We start from the raw sequence: 24302 nt of genomic DNA on the forward strand, positions 1-24302 counted from the left end.
GGATGAACACAAGGGCACTGCAAAATCCACAGGGTGCCCAGAGCAGCTGTGGCTGCCCCTGGATCCCTGGCAGTGCCCAAGGCCAGGTTGGACACTGGGGCTGGGAGCAGCCTGGGACAGTGCAAGGTGTCCCTGCCGTGGCGGGGCAGGACTACATGAGTTTTAAGGTTTCTTCCAACGCAAAACATTTTATGATTCTATGATAATCCTATGAAGATACTTGTACTAGTTTGAAACCAAACCAATGAGAGTCTCCAAGTCAGAACTACAATTTAATAGGAAAATTAAAATAAATGCAATAGCACAAAACCACTGCCAGAGTCAGAACATGCCCTGGCCCCCGGCGGGTGAGGGTGGTGGCACAGTCCCATCCCATGGGGGCTCAGCCCTCCTGCAGTGCCAGCTGTGGTTCTGCTGGAGCAGGGATCCTGCAAAAGGTGGAAGTTTTCCTCTGGAGCTCCAGGGCTGCTGGAGATGGGCCTGCTCTTCCTCTGGGAATGCAGGGCAGAAGAAAGCTGCTCCTCTGGGAATGCCGTGGGCAAAGGCTGCTGTGCTGTTCCAGGGTCAGATTGTATCCAGGTAGGAATGCTTGGCTCCTGCCCTGGGCGGAGCATCTCCCAATGGGATGATGGAATTTGATCAGCCATGCAGGGACACTCACTGGCCCATGAACAGAAGAGATCTCCTGGAGGGAGTATGGATCATGGAGGAGGCAAAGAACACTGCCCCACCTGGTTTTAATAGCTGCTGATAAAATACATACTTTTGGTTACATCTTACATTGCAACCTAATACTTGGCCCCACAACGGAGCTGCATAATTGATTTCCTTTCAAGAGCTAACTAAAATATCAGAATAGATTTTCTTCTTTGAAATCCATCAGCTACCACAGGACAGTACACATGGGCAAAACCCATGACTCAGCTGGAACAGTTCATGATAGTTCTGCAAGGCTGTCTTACAGGTTATCTTGATCACTGGAGAGTCAGAAAAATTCTTTAGGTTTTATATCTTAGTAAAGTTACTAAATCCTTTGGATTTCTAGTAAATACACAATCCTACATTTTGACCTTTGTCTGAGATTTATAGCAAAGGCCACATTGCTTACCCTAAAAACTCCCCTGCTGCAAAGAGAAGCCAAAGCACACAAAATGTGAGTTGGTGGGCTCCCTCCACCTTCAGCAGGAACACAAAGCCATCCCTCATACTTCAGTCAGTTCCATCTTCAGCTGGCTCCTTGGAATTCCACATTCCTTAATCCCACCATTGCTCACTTCCTGCAGATACCAGCACAAACAACTTTATCTGAGCAAGGTGGGAAAAATAAAGGGAAAACTGACTTCAAAATCATGATCTGAAAGGGGCTGGTTTAATATGGAACTTATTCAGGAACTCCAGATATGCTAGTCCATGTCTAGCTATACTTTAATTATCTAAATTAGCTTTATTTAGGGTGAGAATGGGATTCCTAAGGATCCTCAGCACTACAAGATATTAATGACAGAACAAGTCTAAGTGTTGATTCACATACATTACAAATTCAGCTCCTCAAATCTGTATCGGTATAGAGGAAACTATTTTTATTTACATAATTATAAACAACATACAAGGAGAGAAACTTGATTGAAATAAAAAGGGTTTTTTAACATCATAAAATATTGTCTATTAAACTTTTTTTCCCTATAAATAAAATCAAGCCCAAAATTTGCCCAAACACAACATATTTAATTGTATAGACAAAAGAGTCTGACTGGAAGCACACACCATTAAGATACTCTGTGACAATGCATTAAGATACCCTTTGACTATGCAGAAAATCCATATTTTTTCCAGTTTTATAAAAGGAATGGATATTGCTCATACTATTAACATGTTCTGGAATAAGGTTTTACAACAGCTAAGATTAGTATTTATATAACACTAGAAGTCACCAATCTGCCCTGGATAAAGATGTCTAGAATATGATTCCTCTTCTTTTTAATAAGCAAAATATTTTCATTCATGGAAAAAGATGAAAAGATTGAATGTTTTGCTTGGATTGTGAAATTTGAAGAAATGACAATTCGCTTAATACCAGCCTATGAAATATCAGATTGCACCTAGAAAGGTTTAAAGAGTTTATTATCTACAACAAAGAACAGAGGAAAAACTCAGAAGCACTCAGTATATTTTGGAACAAAAAAATCATTACTTATCATTACTTACAGTTGTTTAAAACAGGAAATGGGATTTTCCCCATGAACTTCCATTGGTGTTGGAGCAGTCTGCAGTTCCTTTGATCACAAAAAAAAAAAGTTGAAGAACATTAAAAGAAATGATACCATAATATCTTATGCTAAATTCAACATTTTTTTTTGCTAAGCACTATTTATTCTATCTGGTTAATTTTGAGAAGTTTGGAACTAGAAATGCCTCTTCTTCTGCCCTCTTCCTTCTGCAAATACATTGAAAAATTCTGAAAACAGTCCCGAGAGTTTTCATTAACAAAGGGGTATCAAAAGCATGTCAGGAAAATCTCCAAGAAAAGTTTAGTAAATGTTTCTCCATTTTTAATAATAAATATTGATTATGTAACAGCAAGGCTCCCAGATGCTGAAATGGCAAAAACACTGTTGGCAGCAAATCAACACAATTAGAACTGTCTACACTGAATATAAGAAATTAAGTGCAGTAATCTTGGGAATTATTTTACTTCTCTAAATAAATGCCTTAGCCTACATTATTTTACTTTTAATTATTTCATGGTCACCAAATTCACTTTGTGCTGATGTTGTGCTTCAGCCAAGGATTGTTTCCAAACAAACCTGAAGTTCGTAAAAAAAATTTAAAAAGTCATAGAGGATACAGCCAGGTGGAATCTGGGCTCTTCCCAGGGAACAAGAGGCAGGACAAAAGGAAACAGGCTCAGGCTATGCCAGGGGAAGTTCAGGTTGGACAGCACGAAGAATTTCTCCATGGGAAAGGTTGTTATTGAAATGCTTCTCATCAATATTTGTTCTAAAAAGAAAGGGGTAGAAGGAAAAATTGTGACATCGTGTTGGCTCTTGGTTTGTAGTTATTGATTTAAAAATCCATTTAACCTTAACTTCTTCAGTGCCTCATTATGCCCAAGGAACATGACCTAACCAGTGCTGAACAGCTTCTGAGCAGGAGCCTGATTGATTTCAAATCCCAGTCATTTAACTCCAAGCCAAAAAGAGCATTGGACTGCAAAGCAGCGAACACGCTTCAATCACAAGTGTTGATATGAATCTGGCCATGTGGGGAAAGCCACCCTAGGGCACAAGAAGAAAAAAGAACAACAAAGTGAACAGAGATGTGAGCAGACAGGAGCTGTTCATCATGGTTATACAGTAGTTGAAACAAAGCATGTTTCTACAAAAGTAAATGTGTCTTTAAAATTAAACAAGGTGTGGAAACTGAATTTAAAGCTGTTATGTGCATCTTCATCTGTTCTGTGAGTTTTAGAGACTCCATGAAGTGTTTGCAGTCTGCCCAAAGGCTGAAGAAGTTCTTGAATCTGACATTTTGAAAAGACAAATCTTCAAAATAGACTGGAACAAGCCTCCCCATAAACAACCTGAATACCTTTCAAATGAAAGTCATACCTTTAATCTCTTCTCAGCATTCACAGGAGCTGCCTGTAACTCTGCAAATAATTTTATCCAATGGTCAGGCAAGTGGAAGCAATTATCCTTTCAGTCTTAGCTACAGCACACATGCATGTATATTCATTTTCTGATGAGGTGAGAATGGACTTTAACCTGAAAAGAAAATCGTTGAGAAAGTCTCTAGGCTCAGTTTAATTAATCCTGAAAATATAATGGGAAAAATAAAATAGCAATGGGAAGAGTAATATAACAACAATGAGAAACTCATAATATTCAAAATAATTACTGTAATCTTTTACCATAGGTATAGCACAGACTGGAAGTGAGGAATACTTCAGCACATAAAAACCTGATGTAGCATCTCCACAGAGAGACAAGAAGTAATCATTCACAAGTGATAAAAGTTATTAAGCGTAAGACTGAAACAGACAGAAACACAGGGTGAAGATTCCCAGCATGGATCATGGTAACAACAGGCTGGGGAAACTCACAATTGACACCTCTGGACATAACTTACTTCATTATTTCACATAATAATGCCAATTAATAATGCTAATAATGGTGCACTCAGCTTGCAAATAAGCATGACCTGCAAACCCTACATCTAAAAACAACCCTGCTGAAGTCCAGCTGAGTAGTTCCATACAATTTTTTTCTAATCTTCTGTGGTGAGAACCTGTGTCTTACCCAGTAAAACAGATTAATACAATGTTTTCTGATTTTGAGAGACTTTCATTACATCTGCTTCCTTTTGATCTTTTTTAGAGCCTAACTCTAATGATGAGAATTTGATTTCCTGTGTTTGTAATAAAGCTGACATTAGCTATATGTTCTTAATTAAAGCTTTAAGATGTATTAGACAAGGACATGACTAGATTTAAAAGTACTAAAGTATTCTTTGAAAAACTTTCAGCATTTTGCACTTTGCTTCCAGTGTATGAACACAGAGGTTTCACAGACAATGGAGCCAGAGCTGAAGACATCACAAATAGGAGCAGCATTCCAAAAGCCCACAGAGGAATAGGAAGTATGGATCATTTCTCAAAAACTGATGTGCAGCAGAGAATGAAGTTCAGTTTTAAAATCTCCTGCTGCAGGAATCTTTTCACCTTCCCCCGGTCCATGTGGGTTTCCCTCCACTTCATCTGATCTCTGTGTTCACCAACAGGGCTGGGCACTGGGATGTTGAGAATTCCATTTACTGAATTAAAAGTGACATTATTTCACCTTTCCATCTCAAGTCAGCTGATTCATAAATAGCACAAAAGCATCGGGCCTTAGTTGATACTGGACACTGAGGTAATTATTCATTTGTCTGTTATTATTGACTAAAGCTGTGAAATCTGTGTAATAAAGGATTTAAAAGAGCCTTGATATCCACTCCTTCACTGGTGTGAATTTATTTGCAGATGACAAGGAGCTGAGAGGGCAGTGGGACCTGGCCAAGATCCAGGAGTGGGAATTCCCTGGGAATTGCTGAGGTCTGACAAGGCCGAGTGCTGGGGCCGCACCGGGGGCTGGGGCAGCCCCGGGATCCATGCATGAGATTCAAGGTCCCTTCCAGCACAAGCCACTTTATGATTCGAAGATTTCCTTTTTGAAATTATTTTCATTTATCATGTACTTGCCTTGATCCGTGGTTAAGCTGCCAATAAAAATTGACATTTGGTGGAGAAAAGGAAACAAGTCCTCTAGGTAAATTAACAAGTTGTTATATCACTTCTTGCGTCTTGAATTACTTTTTAATCCTCTCTCCAAAGCTGGCAGAAAATGCTTTAACAGCTCATTAGCTCAATGTTCTGAGGACTAAATTGCCTTCCTAGCCCTTAAATTTGTCAGCACCTTCTGTATCAGAAGACAATAAGAAAGAGGCCATAAATATATCACATAAGTCAAAGTTTATATCTGAGAAGAGTAGCTATGATCATTAAACTTATGATTATCAAGCAAAATTCAGGAAATCCTCTCCCTTTGCCTGGCTGCATTCTATTTGTCTTTGGAATAACTTGTGTGACTTCCACGTTCATTATTTGCACTTTGTTACTGTGAGCAGCATTAATGGGTCCTCCAGGGAAATGTGATAAATAGCATAACACATACCTCCCTAAAATAAATGTTGGTGAACACAACATACTGTTTTAAGCTACTAACAACCAAAATATAATCACTTATTTTTTTGTAACCCCTAAGAAGAGCCCCCTTGGTTGCTATTACACACAATTAGGTATTTATGGGTAATTTGGGATTTATGAGCTTTAGTGCATGGAATCGGCATCCTCCATATGCTTCTTCCATATCTCTAAATTACTGTAGGTTGCCATGGTATTTTTTTTTCCTTCACATCATCACATTTTGCACCAGATTCCAGATTTCTCCCAGTGAAATAAGGCAGCTGGTTATACTTCTTCGGTTTTGTTGGGCAAGGGATATGGATTTGCTTCACTTCCCGAGTTGTGCTCAGTGACAAAACACAGGGGGCCACTCAAGAGGTAAATGTGAAATATGGCTTTTGAATATTGCAATGCCAGCTCCTTTTCTTCCACATTTTCAATCATGCCAATTGTTTTAAATACCTCTTTATGGAATAAATAAGGGAGAAATGATTTCGTAGAAGTAATGAGGTCACCAAAAGAGTTGAAAAAACTGTGATCCCCTATTCTTTGGTGGAGTGAAATTTATGAGATGATATACACAAAACATGTTTTTAATACATATGTAAATCACCATAAATATGACAGATAAACAGGGTTTTTGGGTTTTCCCATTTTCAGGCAAGAGGTTTCAAATTAATTTCCTTTTGTAAGAGGTGTCCAAAGGGAAGATTGCCATTCGGTTGAAATATATGTTACGAACTGGAACCCACCTTGATTTCCAGACATTGTTCTTATCATTTTACTATCTTTTAAAGATAGTAAAACTTCATTTGTTTTTAATAACTGTATCTGCAGAGTTCCACTGCCTCTGTCAGAGCCATTCCATCTTTCCACCAGCACAAAAGAGAGGACAAGGCAGCTCAGGGACTTTTAACACATCTTGAGGGTCTTATACAGTTAACTGCAAACTGGCTCCACCCAGTACCCCCACAGTCAGTAGGAAAACAGGTAATTTTCAATTTATGTAGACATGAGAGCAGTCAGACTTGCTGGTTTAGGCACAGCTCTGTTTTCATGAGAATATTATGTCTGTGCTCAGATGAGCTATTTCTCTTTCACGACACAGATATCAAAAATAATTCTTTCATGAAGACCTAAAAGACAGGAATATACTAAAATAAGGCAATGCTTTCCAGAAAATGTATTTATTGATTCAAGCACTGTCGGAACCCAGGACATTCCTCTGGCTGCCCTGGACTGCTCGAGACCCTGGCAAGGGGCTCAGAGACCTTGACACGGAGTCAAAGACACCTGTGCCTTCGATTTTAACCCATGGAGAAAATTACCAGCTTTGTGTGAGGATTCAAAAGCCACGAGAGTTTAAGTAGAATGATAGTTAATTTGTCAAAGGGTGAAAAGTAGAATTTTGAGGTTTTAGAATGGGGGTTCAGGGGGCAAGATGGAGGGATTTGGACATGTCCTGTCCTTCTTCTCCTTCTTGTCCTCCATCTTCTGCTGTGATGGTGGCACTTTTGGATTGGTTTAGAGTAGAGACAGACTGTCTAACATAGGTGATAGGTATTGGAAATTTATTGTAAATAAAGTACACATAGTTCTTAGTATAAAAAGTTAACACCACCCCAAGGGCAGGCAGTGTGCCACAACCCGACCTGCTGGGCAGACCTCAGCGGGTAAGAAAAAGAATGTTATAGATGAGGAAAAATAAACAACCTTGAAAAGCAGAACCGTTGCCTCTCGGCTTCTTCTGTCACGGGGCTGGGAAAAAAGAGACTTTCTAACAGCTCAGGGGTCATCTCAACCACAGAAACCTCATCAAAGTGCAAAATTTATCTTCTCGTAAATCTGTGTCAAAACCTAGAACCAATCACAGAATTTGACTTGTAATGAAGAGTAACACACACATCTAGCTGCAAAGAAGGAGTTCTGTCTTAGCCTGTCCTTGGAAATACACACACATTTAAATTTTTAAAATTTAATTGTTTTATACAAGGACAATGAGAAACTAAGCCTGCATGATATCTGAAGACTTCTGATTTCAAATATTTGGCTTTAATTTTATGAATCTTTTTCATTTTCAAGCCCTTTGCATTTTTGTGTTTTCTTTATTTTTGATCTCTTAGATGCCAGAAAACTGAAATTTCAGAGTAAATTATCTATTAGTCTTCTAAATGCAACAGATATATGAGATCTGAACTGCAAAAATAGTCATGCAGGACTTATAAATAACACTAGACTACAGAGTTCAGAGTTCAATGCCATTAAAATACAGTTTTTTGGGTTTATGGCAATCTAGAATTGTGTTCTTAGTGATAAATTGAGGGTAAAATCAATTTGCATTAGAAACGCTTATTTGTAATTGAATATTTTCCATGAAGAAACTCTGAATTAAAGCTACCAAAGTCCTGCTGTAATTTTTCTATGTGCTTGGTGACCTTCTCTGTCATTGAATGTGGACATATCATGGCAGAAGGTGAGGGTTGTAAAATCCCACATTTCCCCTTGGATTTCTGTCTGAGGGGAACTGACAGACTGGAAAAGTCATGGGGTACAAAATTAATTCTACAGCCACTTGAAACCTGTCAAATTTATACTCTGGGCCTGGGCAAGAAAAAGACAAAAAGTTGCCTTTTATTTTATTTTAAATCAAGGACCATTGGCAATGCAAGTTGCAGTGATATGTAAAGGTCTGATCCTTCTCAGCCCTAAACCTATACTTCACTTAATTAAGCAGCACTAAGTTCATTTACACTGATATTCTCCTGCCCAGTTTGACTCAGAGGTACTGCACCAAAATCCCACATTTTAGTGTGAAGTTGCAATCTCAGGGCTCATCTTCCCAGAAAGCATCCATGCTTCCTGAAGTGCCAAGGAATTTTAAATAATGCAAAAACCTGAAGCATTTGGGAACAGCAGTGAAAGCTCAGCTTAGCTTGGGTTTGCAAGCTGCTGGATGTAATGAAAAAGAGTTGAGCAGTCCCACTTGGTAAACCCTGCCTGCACAGAAAGATTGGTTTTGGCATTATGATTAATTAGGGACTTGGAGTTGTAAGTAGGAACTTGTTAATACCTAAAACACAGCATAATGAAAAAAGGTAAGGAAAAAGAATGCAGCATTGTTTCCTTGAAAGAACATATGTAAACATTGACTTAAAAAGCCATTTCATATTTTTATTTCTACTTTTTTTGTGGTAGTAACAATCAAAACACTGTCTACAGCAGTCAGGCACAGAGGTATGGGGAGAAGGAAGCTTTAAGTTCAGGATGGCCCCTCCCTGTGACACCTATCCATTTCACCTTCACTGTAATAGGAAAAAAAGTGATTTCTAAATGCATCAATAATCTAAGTCCCATATTTTGGTCCTTTGTTGCCCCAGAATCCCTTATCTCTAAGGCAGGCTGTGATATTATCTGTCTCACTGCAGGACAGAAAAGAAGAGGCCTGTCAGGATGACATGCATCTCAAAGCAGGAGCTTACTTTAAATGAAAGACCTTCCAACAATTGAAAGCTTTTTCTCCTTTTGGTGTGTTGTTTGATATTGCTTTACTTGCCAAGGCATTTGGATGGAGGGCAAAAAGCAGGAAAAAGCCTTTCTAATGCCCATGCTCAGGCTGAGCAATATGGAACAGAGCTGAGCCTCCTGTGCTTGGGATTCTGTCCAATTCTACCATATTCCAGTTAAAATCCACATTTATTTTGCATTATGTGTAAGGCAGTATAATAGAATTGAGTTGAACAATAAACACAAACTGTACTTCCATGGTACAGAATATTTACAGTAATAAACTGAATACTGATACAACCCCTCGTAATCCCTTAGGTTTCAGCACGTGTTAAAGATTAAGTACCAAGCAACATATTTATCTCATTATGAAATATTTATCATTTCCCCTTCTTTAAAGGATAAGTAATCTATTTTCCCTGCAGCAAAAATATTTTGCTTTGAAAATACTTGTTTTCCTTAATGTGATTTTAATACTTAATTAAAAATTATGGGCTTCTTTGAATAGAATACATGTTAGAACTAAAATAAAATAAGAACATAAATAAAAATAAAAAACAAAAGCAGAAACAAAAACGAGTCTCCCAAAAAAAAAAAAAAGGAATTTTAGTTGCAATATTAACTGGAGCCAAATTATGTGGTATTTCAGGGACACTACTGATTTCACTCAGAAATAACCCAATGGCAGAATTTTGCTGTAGATGTCATACAAAAGTAATTAGAGATTTCTAAAAACATTCAGTCTTGGTCTAGCTCTTTCTTGATCTTCAAGAATTCAATGATAAACCATTCGTAAGCTTTAGTAGAATCAGAATTAAGTTTCCAACACACTTACCAGCTATAGAGTAATTATTTGTTCTCCCTCCCAAAAATCCTATCCTCCTCCAAATCTGTTATCATCAGAGAAAAATATTTTGGGCACTTTATTTGTAATAGTAGAACACCAAAGTTCAGGTATTTATAGCAATATGAACTTAAGCACAAGCCAAGGTGTTGGGCAGGTAAATTTGTGCCTAGACTATTGCAGAAAATAATGCAGTATTTATAATGATGTATTTTTCAATAATTTGTCATGTTGTAAATTGTGAAAAGTTCACATGAAATCCTCTTCACCTTTGGCCTTGCTCTTAAAATCTTTCTATACACTGAATTTCCAGCACTGTTCAATACCTGCCACACACACAAAGTCCATTGCTGTGTATTTGAATCACTCAAGGAAGGACACATAAATTGCAGGTGGAATTTTAGCAACTCTAGGAAAATATGATCAATAATCATAGAAAAACAAGAGGAGTTTATATAATTGAGGCCACAGCAGAGTGAGAAGCACGTATCATTGTATTGGTTTTTGTCTTTCATTTCATGTACTTGGAGCTTTGGTTTTTTAAAAAAAAATCTCTGACAATAGAGCTGTAACTATTACAAACTTGCAGTAACTAATTATGATTTCTGATGCTGAGCAAATTACTTCTGGACACCTGTAACACACAGGTCTGCTTGTCTGATAACAGAAATGGTCTGCAGTGTTCTGTTGTTAATCATCTCACTCATTTAAAAGTAAAAAGATTGATATTTTCAAAATCTCATCTTTGCAAGATTAAACCTTTCCGAAATGGTTTGATAGCAAATTATGGAGACAGCTTTACCTTTAATTCTCTTTAGAAAGTAAATTTACATTTGCTATAAATGTAAATCATTCTCATATTTGACCAGTTTTCCTCCATGGGGTATTTAATTGTCCTGTAAAGATTTACTTGACTTTTATTGCTCAGAGGTGGGTTGGCAGGTGAAAAAACCAGTGGAAATAACAAAGCCTGGAACACCAAATACTCAGCACGCTGCTCTTCACGGGAGAAGCTACCATTAAATGGAGACATGCCCAAAACCCAGGATACACATTTGTGTGATACCTGGCTGTACTGCCTGGCTGGGGGTGTTACCAGTGTGCTGGGCACCCTGACAGGCCGTCAGCCTGGCCTTGCAGATGTGCAGGAGGTGCATCAACACTTTTGGGAATGTAAATCCAGCTCTTCTTGACAAATGATGTTCAGCATTGGAAACCCAGTAGGTGTTACAGAAGTGAGCTGTGAAAGACCCTGTTGGCATAACATCGTATACAGGAAGATGAACATGATGCCTCAGGTTTTAGCTTTTATATTTTTCAGATTTTGTGCTGCTTTAGTGTGAGTTCTGAACTTCATATTAGGCGATGGTGATCTCTCTTCACAGAGAAGGGAGACAAAACAATTCATTCTCTAGCTGGGGACCAAGGACAAATGATCCAAATCTCAGGCCCAAGAGCATAAACAACGTGGGCTGAAGAGATAAATACAAGCAGGATGGGACTGCATGGGTTAAAGCTGTAACTGGACAATTAACTCCAATATGCAAATGGAGAAGAACTGATCACAGTGAGAGACCCCGTGAGCGCTCGTGCATTTTGTGACCATTTTGGGTCTATCTTGGGTGTAGCCTTGGCTGGGCTCTTGTGCTGCCCAAGGTGGATCCATTGAGGCCTTCTAATAAATCCCTGCTTTATTCTTTAGCTCTGTCCAGCCTCTGTTCTGGGGCAGCCTCTCAAGGCATCAAACAGAGCAGTGGGATGTAGGGAATGGTTCAGGACCAGCACTGGGAACTCACCAGTCAGTCACTTGAACAGCTCACGTGGCAGTGTCTTGCCCTGAGTGACCCCGTGTCACACGAAGGTGGCACACTCTTGGCACAGTGCTGCAAGTGCTGCAGCACCAGGAACACAATAAAGCCTCTATCTTCACCTCCCTTCATACTGAGCTCAACAATGTAAAGTTTCTTTAAAGTTATGGGTTTTTTTCATTTTACAGCATGATCATCTCAAAGACCAGAAGCACTGATATCCCAGAGATGTGTGATGCTGCTCAGTGTGGTTCATTCTACACTCTCAGATGAAAAAAACACTGAATGGGTTAATGGCATGAATTCAGTTAATGGCTTCCAGAATGCTGCTGCTTTATAGTCTGCTTATGTCTTTTGAGAAAATACATAAGTAGTACAGTTAAAAAAAGTTAATCTCAATAGAATCTTCTCCAAATGCATTCCTTTGGTGCCTGTGATTTATTCTGCAATCTGCTTCTCCTTGAGGGCACTGCTACTTCTTTGTTAAGTTTTGTTGTGTGCTGCACCATTATTTTACAGAACATTAAATATCACCAAGAAAATATTAGGCCAGTGTAAATATAATCTTTGAAATGTGTCTTGTTATTCATAATAGGGCACCTTGTGAATTTTCACCTGGGCTATGCATCTATTTCACTTCAGCAGATGTTGCTGATATTCCTAGGGGTATTCTAACTTTCATAGCTTTATTTTCTCTCTGAGTAACCAGATGCCAGACCACAGAAACCCCAAATCCTGATGAAATGTGTATCTACTCCAGTGATCAGAATACAAATTAGGTATCTAATCTACCCCAGTAGGGCATAATTACAAATTGAAGACTGCAGGCAAAGCCCTAACTGGTGCTTACTTTGCATTTCTTCCAAATATATGACACATTTAAAAAAGAATTATTCTGAAGTCTACACTCTGCTTGGCTCTGTCAAGAAATTGCTGAGTGACTTTTTCTTTATTTTCACTGCCTGGCCAATGGGTTTAATGGAGAGCTAGAACAAGTCCAGGCAAACACAACTGGTGTGATCAGAAGCACGAAAGAGGTTCACTATGATGGGAAATTAAATAGGTTACACAACTTCCCTTCCTAAAGAAAAGACTGGGAAAGGAATATAAAGGAGATCTGAAAAGGGATATGAAGAGCAAATGGATGTGTGTTCTTCCTCAAAACACAGGAGCCTGAGTTTATTCAGGGGAACCATCAGGCAGCAGGTTTAAACCAAAGAACTCGTGCAACCAACGTGTTTGCTACATGAAGGTGTGGAGATAAAAGGCTGTACAGCTTCAAAGAGGAATTACAGAAGCTCAGGGGAGATTTAGTATTAAATCTCAAACACTGATATCTGTGTGCAAGCTCTTGTACAAGACACCCCCACTTCCTGGAAGCTGGGAAAACATGACCCTTGCTATGATGTGTTCTTTCCCTAAAATTCCAGTTGTCCCTGCTCTTGGAATGAGATGTCAGAATAAGCTAAATGTAGCCTTGTGTGGCCATTACATAATCAGCAAAACATTTATCACAGAATCACAGCATGGTTTAGGTTGAGAGGAACCCCAGATCTCATCCAGTCCCACCCCCTGCCATGGGCAGGGACACCTTCCACTATCCCAGGGTGCTCCAACCTGGCCTTGGACACTTCCAGGGATGGGACATTCAAAACTTTTGTGGACAACCGGATCACATCACCTCATGAAATTTCACATTTTCATAAAGAAGGAGAACTTCTGATATTAGTTTAAAAAAACCTACAGAAATGTAAGAGAAGGAAAGACTGGGATTAAAAAAAATATTTGGACTGTTTTATTTCTTTTTGTTTGTGCAAAATCAGCAAGTATAGTACTTGATCAAGTTCACTTTTGATCTAGATAAACACTAATGATCTTAATTTTTCAAAGGAAAAGGTACTTTGTACCTGGGGATGTCAATAGAAGGCAAAATATATGCTTAAATAATGCAGGGATTTTGCCGGAAAGTCTGCAGCCACAGATTTCCACCTGGGGAATGACCAAACACTGTGTGAAATTACTACATCACAACCACTTCCTGCAGTCAAGAGGGTAACAACATGCTTGACTAAGTTTCAAACTTAAATCACATAAAATTAGAGGTAAAAAGGGAAAATTACACAAAACAGAGCATTTACTCACTTGTGTCAAAATTGGGCAAGAATTATATTTTATGAAGTATCATTGAATTGAAATGATTTTTTTTTTCCCCAGTTGTTTTAGCATTTTCTGATTTGAGATTCTACATGTGTGATTTTACATGTGATTTTACTTTAAACAGATAAAATAGTGCCTGGAAAAATCTCATCCATTGTGAACAACTGCAACTAGAAACTAAAAGACTTGTACTTTTTTTTGGTAATCTGGTTTTTAATATATGTCTTTGTCATATTTAATTAAATTAACTGTTCAAACATCTGCATTACAGTGTCAGAGTTATTCCAACTTCTCCTGAAGAGTTGAAGGTTTATAATACCTTTCAATCAGTTTGGGAAAGAAAGATACTTTTTAGCTGGTGGTGATATTGAGCTGGAATTTGAGCATTTTGTTTATATGTAAAATTATCTAATCTAAAAGAAAATATAAGGGATAGATAATATGTTCTATCAAGTTGTGTGTTGGAGAATAAGAATTAAAAACCAAAATACCAGCCAGGACAAAGACATTAGAGTGCCCCAACCTATATATAGCACTCTTAAATTATAAAATATTACAAATGGTTTATTGAAGCTAATATTTCATTAAATAGAAGCAGTAATTCCCATGTGTTAGCAACTTAAAAGCAGAACCACAGGGAATAAAGAAAGACACCAGGGGATAGGAAAATCCAACCAAACTTTAATTTAACTTGCCCAGAAATTTAGTACTACTTGAATGATAGTCCTCTTAGCAATATCCTGAATATATCTATGTCTTTAGCATGTCACAATGTCCAAAAATCAGTATTATTGCAGGAAAGAGGCTGGCAGTTAAAGGGATTTTAACAGTATTATGGAGAAAATTCCCGTATCAAAAATAGATTATCACCAAAACATCCACCAAAAAAATTAAGCAGATCTCTGGGAGATATTATACCTTTATACAAAAAAAAACTTTCATTCATTTTTGTGAATAAAAGCAAGGAAACATCTGCAAAAGCATTGAAATGTTCATTAATAGGATACTACTAATGCCATAGTATCAGTAAGAAGTCTGGGTTGCTTCTAATATGTCCTACATCTAAAATAATTTGATTTTTAATTCTAGTAGAACTCTAGAAGAGTTTGAACTGTTTTTCACACCTAGCTCAGGTTTTAGTTACTACATTTAAACCCCAGACACCTGAAAAAGTTTCATATTTGACTTTTAGTGCTAAAACCAAAGCACACAAAAGTGCTCCTGTTCACCCAACATGGTGGTGGGGGGAAAGAAGAACTCTTCAGCTTTAAAGAATAGTTCAAGCATTCTCCTTAGCAGTCTGAAGAGAAAGCTGGAGCTTTCCATAAAAAGATTAAAGAGCAGGAAAGACATTGCAGGAAGATCTTTCCTCCACTTGGACATGACAGATGATATACCATGTGCCAGTAAAATAAATAATTTCTAGCAGGGGGAATACACTGAACAGCTGAGCAACAGAGATGTAACTTATCCTGTCAGATCATGGGAGTAAGACAAGGAATTAAGAGTCCTGAAATAGTAAAGGGAACAGACAGAAGCAGTTAAGGATTCCACAGTGTGACGCCACTGTCAGACCCTCTGAAGACAAATGTGCCATCTCAGATGAAAGTATTATTGTTATGAATTTAATTGCCTAATAAAGGCTCAGAGATGGCAATGTATAAATTATTTAGCTGTTCTGCATTTTAACAGCCTCAGTTTTCTTATGATATCTTCTTAATCAATGCAGCAGCCATGATTTACAGCTGCCCTCCCAGTCCAAAGGCAGCTCTGTAGGATGGGCTTTGTTACACTGGGCAGAGGCTCCAGGCTGCCCCTGAGTCCAGGAGGACAGCTTGTGCCTCTCGTGGCTTTAGATCTGCATTTTACTGGGACTCAACACCAGACTGGCCTTCAAAAGCCAAACAAGTGCCTTGGACACCTTTTGGTGCAGGTCTGTAGGTATTTTGTTGGCACACATCAGCCTCTAACACTCTCTCCAATGACATTAAATGTGTAGTGTTAGTTTGGATGTGCTGGTCCTTAGCACAAACATTGTCATTATTAAATATTTCAGAGAAGACTTGCATTTTTAGGTATTTATTCCAATTCTTTTTAATCAGAAAAAATATGCAGGGAAACTTTTATTCATTTTAGTTTAATATGTAATCAGATTTTTAAAAACTTCTTTTAAACTTTCTTTCAACTTCCCTTCTACCCTCAAAGCTACTTTTTCTGAGTATATCATGTCACATTTCTTTTCTGAACAAAAATTACAGTTTCTTCTTCTCCTGCTCTTAACATCAAAAATATATTCACTTTAAAAAAAATCTTCTTATCCTTGATATCTGATCTATCCTCAAAACAATTATAATATTAATTTAGAACATTTCTGTCCTTTGGTGTTAAATAAAATAAATTTTATTTACTGCCTTTCTTATAAACATATTCTCTTTCTTTAGTTGTAGATACCATATATACAATATTTTCTCAATGCAAAACATTTTTTAAAATGCACAAAAGCCCTTTCATCTGTACTTTTTAAAGTCACACCCAGGAATATAAATGGCATAGAACAGCAGTTTGGGGTGTAGATTTTGACATCCAATGAATACAAGTTTAAAAGCATGCAGGAGCTAGTCCCAGACACTTGTCTCAAAGACAGGTGGGAAATTAATCACCAACAGTTAAATCTATAAATGACAGTTTAGTGAAGAGAACAATTAATAATACACATCCTTTTGTGGTTAGTCAGGTCCTGACCCAGTCAGTTTTGCTGTAAGATCAGGAAAAAGTTGCTTACTCTGTGCTGATTGTTGCTGACACAATTTTTTCCAGTTTTAATCATTGGATTACTCCTTCTTCTTGCACCAAATGCTTTCAGCTCCCAGAGCTGAGCCCAGCCTTGGCCCAGGCAGGCAGGGGACCATGGCCAAACCAGGCAGCCCTGCCAGATCTGCTCCATGTGCACATTGCTCTCTGTTCCATTTGCAACTAAAACTTTCCCCAAACTAAAACGTTTCTTTTTGTGCAGCCTGGCAGCACCATATGTGCTTTAGGACAGTAATAATGACAAACAACTGCAAGAATCCCCCAAAGCTACATTTAACACAAGCAGTGATGTTTATTTCATTGTAGCTGTGGAACCAAAATGAGGAGTCTGAGCTTCGTTATCACTTGGGTGAGGGGTGAGTGGAAGTGATTGGGTACCACCTCAGGCTTGACATGATTCTAACTCCTAACTTGACATGATGCTAACTTCTAACTAAGCAAACCAACTGCAGTCTGAAATGTAAGCACACTGCTCTTTGGAATGTTCCATCATCCACAACGAGCACTTGCACACTTGGATGCTTTTCCCACTTAAAAAGGAACACGTTTGAAGCAAAGAACCCACCCTCATGAAATGGCTTTGACCCTACCAGCAATACCAAATGGATTTACTTTCCCAAATATTCATCTCTTGAGGATTTAGTTTCCTTTCAGGCATCTTCACTTACAGATGCCTCAGAGGTGACAAAGTCCCACTGTATTCTTGGCCAGAAAATGATCTGTTAGATGGCTTGACAGTGCTATAAGGTGTGTTTGAAAACCTTCTGTCATCAGCAATTCCCTGTTGGAATTGGAGGTGAAATACTTCATGTCAAGAGTAGTGTCACTGAGCAATTGTTCACATGAGACTTGTGTTATAACCTCTTTATGTTGCAAAGGGAAAACTGGATATTCTATTAACAGCCAGGAGAGCTGATGAAAAGCCTTCTTAGGTTACCAGAATCACCTATATCTGATTTTTTCTGCTGCTTCAAGGACATATCCACATAGAAGATGGAATCCAAAATCTGTACAGCAAGGAAAAGTTTAATTAAATATTTCTCCCTCCTGTACAGCCTAATGCAGGCAGGAAGCTTGAACCTCAGGCTGCTGTGATAAAAAGAGTCCCTCTAAAAGCACTACTTTGTTATTTCTCAAATCTGCTCCTGAATTTTTGTAATAAACTTGCATCTCAGCCCCTCAGTTGAGGCCAGGGGTGGTTAATTATGCAGTGCACAGCTGCCCTGCTGACCAGGAGCTGCTTTCAATCTGTGTTCGCCCCACATGCCAAGGTTTGTGATGAAGAACTGCTTTTTGTGAATGGCATCCATGACTTCAGTGGAAATTTGGGTTAAATATGTGATTCTGTGCACTTTGAGGTGAACATCAAGATGGCAAAATAAAGACAGAAAATGAAATTAATAGAATCACAGAATATCCTGAGTTTGAAGGGACCCACAAGGATCATTGAAATCCAACTCCTGGCCCTGCACAGGGCTGCCCCAAGAAACACATTTATATTACTAGAAAATGACTGAATGGTACAAAACTGAAAAGAGAATTAACTTGTGCCACAAAAGATCCCATGGCAATACATATTAATATTTCCTTTAGAGATTCTATAACTAGAAGTGCATGTTTGGAGATTCACACCTGTATTTTAAATACCTCTGACATCGTGGAACTGTAGTTACAGAAACTGTAAGTTATTGTTTTGCAAAAATCAGTTTTCCTAAGTTGGTCTCATGCATACAGCAATTCCTTAATAATAGAAATTTTTATATCTAGTAGAGGCATTTATGGCAGATGTTAAATGCAAAATTACTGCAAAATTACCACAAGTCTTCATTGCCAACTGTTAGGAAGCAGATAACAAATTTGACATGTTCCTTAAAAATAAGACACTTCAGGAAATCAGGAGCATCTCTTTCTTTCAAGAAAATTTATTATGTTGCCTTATGTATTCATTCCCCCAAACTATTTTTTTCCTTTACTGCTTCCTTCTCATGGTTCCCTAAGCAAACAATTATGGCTTTTTCAAAGCAATTTATTTCTTTTGTTTTCTAAACCCTCTGCAATTTGAAAATGCATAAGAAAAGTGCTGGGAGCAGGCAGGCCACCATAAATTCCCTACTGTTGTTTTTTGTGAGTCCATCACCAGCACAGATCCTGTCATTGATCTGCATGTGTGGAGCTCCACTGAAATCAATGGAGACTGCTACAGGAAAAAAGGAATCAAAGGCAGGAAGCTGGCTCCTAATGAACAGCCCTGAAGTCTGTCACAGCTCCCATTAGCAAAACCGACTCTGCAGAGAGCTCCCCCCACACAGCTCAGTGCCAGACAGGATTAGTTTGGGAATATGGGCATTTCAGCCCTTGGCACCAACAAAAATTCTGCTTTTTCCCAACAGTTCTCCTCCTAGAGATGAAACATAGGTTTGTTATTTTGCTTTCCTTTCCCAAACAGACTCTAAGATTATCGAGGCACCTCCTTAATCCTGACTGAGCCCAGGGAGGAACATCCTTGGAATGGCCATCAGATGTGGGAGAGCATTTTCAGGAACAGGAAAGAACATCCAGTCAGTCTCTTCCTGAACAGACCACAGTGAAAAAACAACTCTGAACTGCACTTTCATTTTTACCTGGGATAGTGGAAGGTGTCCCTGTCCATGGCAGGGGCTGGAACAAGATGAGATCCTTCCAGTGAAAACCCTTCTATGATTCTTCAATTTGCATTATAATTTACACTATGTAAATAATTTATGTAAATTATTTACATAAATTATTTACATAAATGTAAATTATTTATGTCCCACTAGTTCTGACCTGTCACGATTCTTAGAGGAAGCCTAGACTGTAACTGAAAGTTAAATCAGCATTTTAGAAACTCCTGCTTGATTTCTGCAATTCCATTACATGAATTAAAGGCACAGGTAGCCAAAAGGAAATTTTCCAAATTCCCAGGGAGGGAGAATAAGCCCATTAATTTTGTTACCCTTTATCTTACTCCAGAAACTACCTTGCTCATAATTAATTTTAAAATAATTTAAACAATATATAATGACCTAAGTGACCTTTGGTGAGCTAAAGGATCATGAAACAGAGTTTTACTGATTGCCTAACACTGTATGACTGCTGTGAAGTCTGCCAGTGCCACTGATAAATCTAGACACAGAAAACAGATTTAAACATTTCTAAAGCTATAATTTGTTCTTCTTAATATATTAAAAAATGTTTCAACAATAAGAATTCTACATATATTCAGAATCTACAAAAAGCAACTTATAAATTTTTAACAGATTCTTTATTTTAAATTCTTTAAATTAAAAAAAAAGGTTTTCAAAGCATAAAACCACACACTTGACTATGTCATATGAGACAACAACACTGTGAAATATGAGAAGGCGTCATGAAATTTGATGATATCAGTGATTCCTAGTGGAAAACAGCAAATTCTCCTTGAACAAGATAACCTGGATTTACACCAGAACAACAAAAAACCATCAGATATTTGTAGAGACATCCAGGAGGAGCACTTATAATACAATGATGCTGGAAAAGCATGGTCACTTGCTAATCCCGCAAGATATGTTCAGAGAATGTGAGATATTATTTATGCATTTTCACAATGTTTGTATTTTTACAGAGCCCTTGAATAAAACATTGGCAAAACTGAAGGCAACTGGAATTTACTACTGACTTGGAAAAAAGATGGGAACCCATTCTATGTCTAAAACCTACAACATAAAAATATTTCTGTGTTTCTACTTGCATGTTTATTTTTAATTACCCTTATTGGACATTTCTGCACAGTAGAAATGCTGCAATAATCTCTTCAATAACGATGAACTTTTCCAAGGCCATTAGAGAATTCAGAGTGTCTGAAGTGGCACTGACCTTCCATCTGCTTCCAAAAGGGCACACCCACTCTGAACCACCACCCCATGCAGCATGCCAGAAGGGCCACTTGTGCGAATAATAGATAATATTGGGGATTTCAGCGTGATAATGATTCTTCTGAACCATATTGTTCAAATGAATTAAATATTCAGAATAATTAGACACTCTAAATTGGAACTTTGATTCTTAGCAGCTTCCTACACTAATTTTGTAATTCTTTGGGTTTGACATGTGCAAGGTTAAAGAAAAGAAGAATTAAAAGCACATATAAAATGCAACTATTTCCTAGAAATAAAGCATTATGCAGATGAGAGTTTCAGCTTTGCTCTATATTTTCATATTCTGTGTAACTTGGAGAAATTGATAGTTGGCATCAAGTGACAGAAAAAGTCTTAAGGAAATCTGTATACCCTTTGTGCAATGAAGCATGAAGTAATTGCACTGAAAATATAGTCTCTGATCCTGCAGACCTTCCATTTCCCCAGCACAACTTCCAAATAATTTGCTTTCACGTGAGTGAAAACTAGAGGAGCTTGAAAATGAAAGTTCACCCAGCCAGTCTGGGAAGTGGATTTCATGAGAACTGCTCACCACACAGATTATCCAGTTTCATTTCTGGTTTTATAGTGAAAATAGAAAATTTGCCTTGATCAAATACCATAATTTGATAATCTGCATAAAAATGCTTCAGGTATAAAATGTGTCTGGAAGTATCTGTAATCATGGGATATCAACATCCTTTAATCCAAAGGCAGTTTATCTGGCAGGTGTAAAGAAACTTTGCCTCCATAAAGGTGTTTGCTGCTATCAGTTTTGATTGTGGATCTGGGCTGTGTGACTGCTCCAGGAATTTCCAATGGACATTGCCATATAGTACTGTATCCCCTAAACTACAATTGCTAAAGATAATTATCCCATCTTACCCCTCCTATATTATTAATTCCACACAGAGGCAAAACCATCTGAAGGAGGGGGTGTGAGAGTGTCAGAGGCATAAAAAAACCAAACAAGTTCTTTGCTTCTCCTTGGTGGTGCAGGCAGATGGATGTCACACTGCCTTCAGAATTCCAAAGAATCTCAGTTATCAGCAGGATTTTTTTTTTTAACAGTCTTGTCTTCTCACACAGTATGTTTAATGTAAAGTTAATTTAAATTATAACTTCTGTTGTGGTGGAAGAACAAGAAGGAAAATCCCAGGTACAGAGCAGCAATGGGCTGTGAATTCATTCACAGGAGAGAAGTCAAACCCTGCTTGTTCCTCACCTGGTGCTGCCACTGCCTGGAAGAGCAGGCACAGGGATTCTACTTCATGGAATAACAGTTAAATACACCTTGGCTGATCCTGCCAAAGAGCAAGTGCACTCAGCAACAGCTGAGTTAGAAGTTCTAAATGGCAATAATATTGTTCCCAGGGAGCAAACACATCATCATCCTCTAGCTGAGCTGCCTCTTGCTTTCTTTCCAAGCTTTGCTTTCTGTCAGGCTGATGTGAGTACAGCTACACTGCAGCAAGAGCAGTCACTTAGCAACTTTGCTGTGCCCACTTGGGAGAGGAGTGTTTCCAGGGAAAAGTTGCTTATTGATCCAAAAGAACTCCCTGTAACTCTGCTGTGCACACAGATAAGGGAGAGCTTGGCAGCGTGATTTATACAGATGATTGATAGATATGCCTGGAATGGATGTGAACGTGTCACTTAAACCCTCCAAAAATAGAGTCATTAAAAATGAAAACCAAACATTTTTGACACTTCTTTAGCATTTAAATAAGTTGATAAGAGATGAAGTACTCAAGGGACAGGAAATTTTGAGGAATGGCACATTTCTCATCATAGAATCACAGAATGGTGGGGGTTAGAAGGGACCTTAAAAATCATCCAGTGCCACCCCTGCCATGGCAGGGACACCTTGCACTGTCCCAGGCTGCTCCCAGCCCCAGTGTCCAACCTGGCCTTGGGCCCTGCCAGGGATCCAGGGGCAGCCACAGCTGCTCTGGGCACCCTGTGCCAGGGTCTGCCCACCCTGCCAGGGAACAATTCCTCATTCCCAATCTCCCACCCAGCCCTGCCCTCTGGCACTGGGAGCCATTCCCTGGCTCCTGTCCCTCCAGTGTCTGATGAAAAATCCCTCTCTGGCTTCCTTGCAGACCCTGGAAGGTGCTGTGGGGTCTCCACACAATTCCTCTCCAGGCTGAGCATCCCCAGCTCTCCCAGAATTTCCTCCCACAGGAGAGGGGCTCCAGTCCCCTCAGAAACTTCATGGCCTCCTCTGGGCCCTCTGCAGCAGCTCCAGGTCCCTCCTGTGCTGCCTCCAGGGCTGGAGCAGCTCTGCAGGTGGGGTCTCACCTGAGGGGCAGAATCCCCTCTCTCGATGTGCTGCTCACACTGCCTTTAATGCCCTCATTTCAATTCTTCCTGAGCATCAAGATCGAGCAACACGACAAGAGCCACGGGCAGGGCTGAGCCCAGGAGCTGCCCCTGCCCAGGAGGCAGAACTGCTGCCCTGGGCAGTGCCAGCCCTGAGCAGATGGGGCAGAGATATAACTGCAACTGGCCCTTGGGTCATAATTAGCAGAGACTCCATGATTCACAGAAGGCTGATCAATAATAATCTTCATTAAGAAACCCATTGCTCTTTTATAGACAGTTATGATAGAGCTGGACCTAATTGATTCTCCAATCCAAACACCATCACCACTGGCTAATTAAGAAATCCCCCTTTGGTAAACAAATCTCCATAATACATTCCACATTTTCACAATACCAGGTACAGCAAGTTAAGTTAAGAATTGTTTCTCATTCTTTTCTCTGATCTTCTCACAGCCTTCCCAGAACGATGCCTGTGCCTGGGAAAGTTGTGTTCCTCTCTGTAAGCAGAGAGCTGCTGCCACACAGAGAGGCTGTGCAGTCTCCTCCCTGGGGACATTGCAGAGCCACAGGGACACACTGCTGTGCCTGTGCTCTGGGATGGCCCTGCTGGAGCAGGGAGGTGGCACCAGAGCAGCCCTGCCAGCCTCACCCATCCTGGGATTCTTGAGATGTGTCTTATCTACCTGGAGGGCATAACGACATGCAGAGGATAAACCCCAAAATAAAGCTGAGAAAGCAGATTTTTCAATCCTCTGTAAGCAGCTGCTGCTGGGGAAGTGAACAAAGCAGTGTGATCCACGCCCAACCTTCTGGTATAAATCTGTGGTAGAATTGCAGTCATGGTAGGGCTTTAGATGAATCAGGATCTCAGGGAAAGAAGATTAATGTGGGAAGAGCCAAACAGAACTATGTCCACGCTGTGCTTACTTAGTTTTCCTCATTATCTCTATGGAATACAAGAACCCCCTTTGCCTCTGCACATGCACAATTTTATCATACACCTCTACACGTGTATTTTATTACATAAAATCACATAATGTTATGTACTATATAAAATAAATAAAAAGCAAAGAACCATGACTGAAATCTGAAAAACAGAAGTGACTGCTTTAATAGCACCATGCTTTTGCACCCTGTGGTATTTCTATTTGCATACTGATGAAGTTGAAGGTCAGATGGCACTAATTACAACCTGTTCACTCTGTCCAACA

Source organism: Onychostruthus taczanowskii, unplaced genomic scaffold (assembly GCF_017590055.1).
Source record: "Onychostruthus taczanowskii isolate IOZ18803 unplaced genomic scaffold, ASM1759005v1 scaffold130, whole genome shotgun sequence".
Taxonomy (NCBI): Eukaryota; Metazoa; Chordata; class Aves; order Passeriformes; family Passeridae; genus Onychostruthus; species Onychostruthus taczanowskii.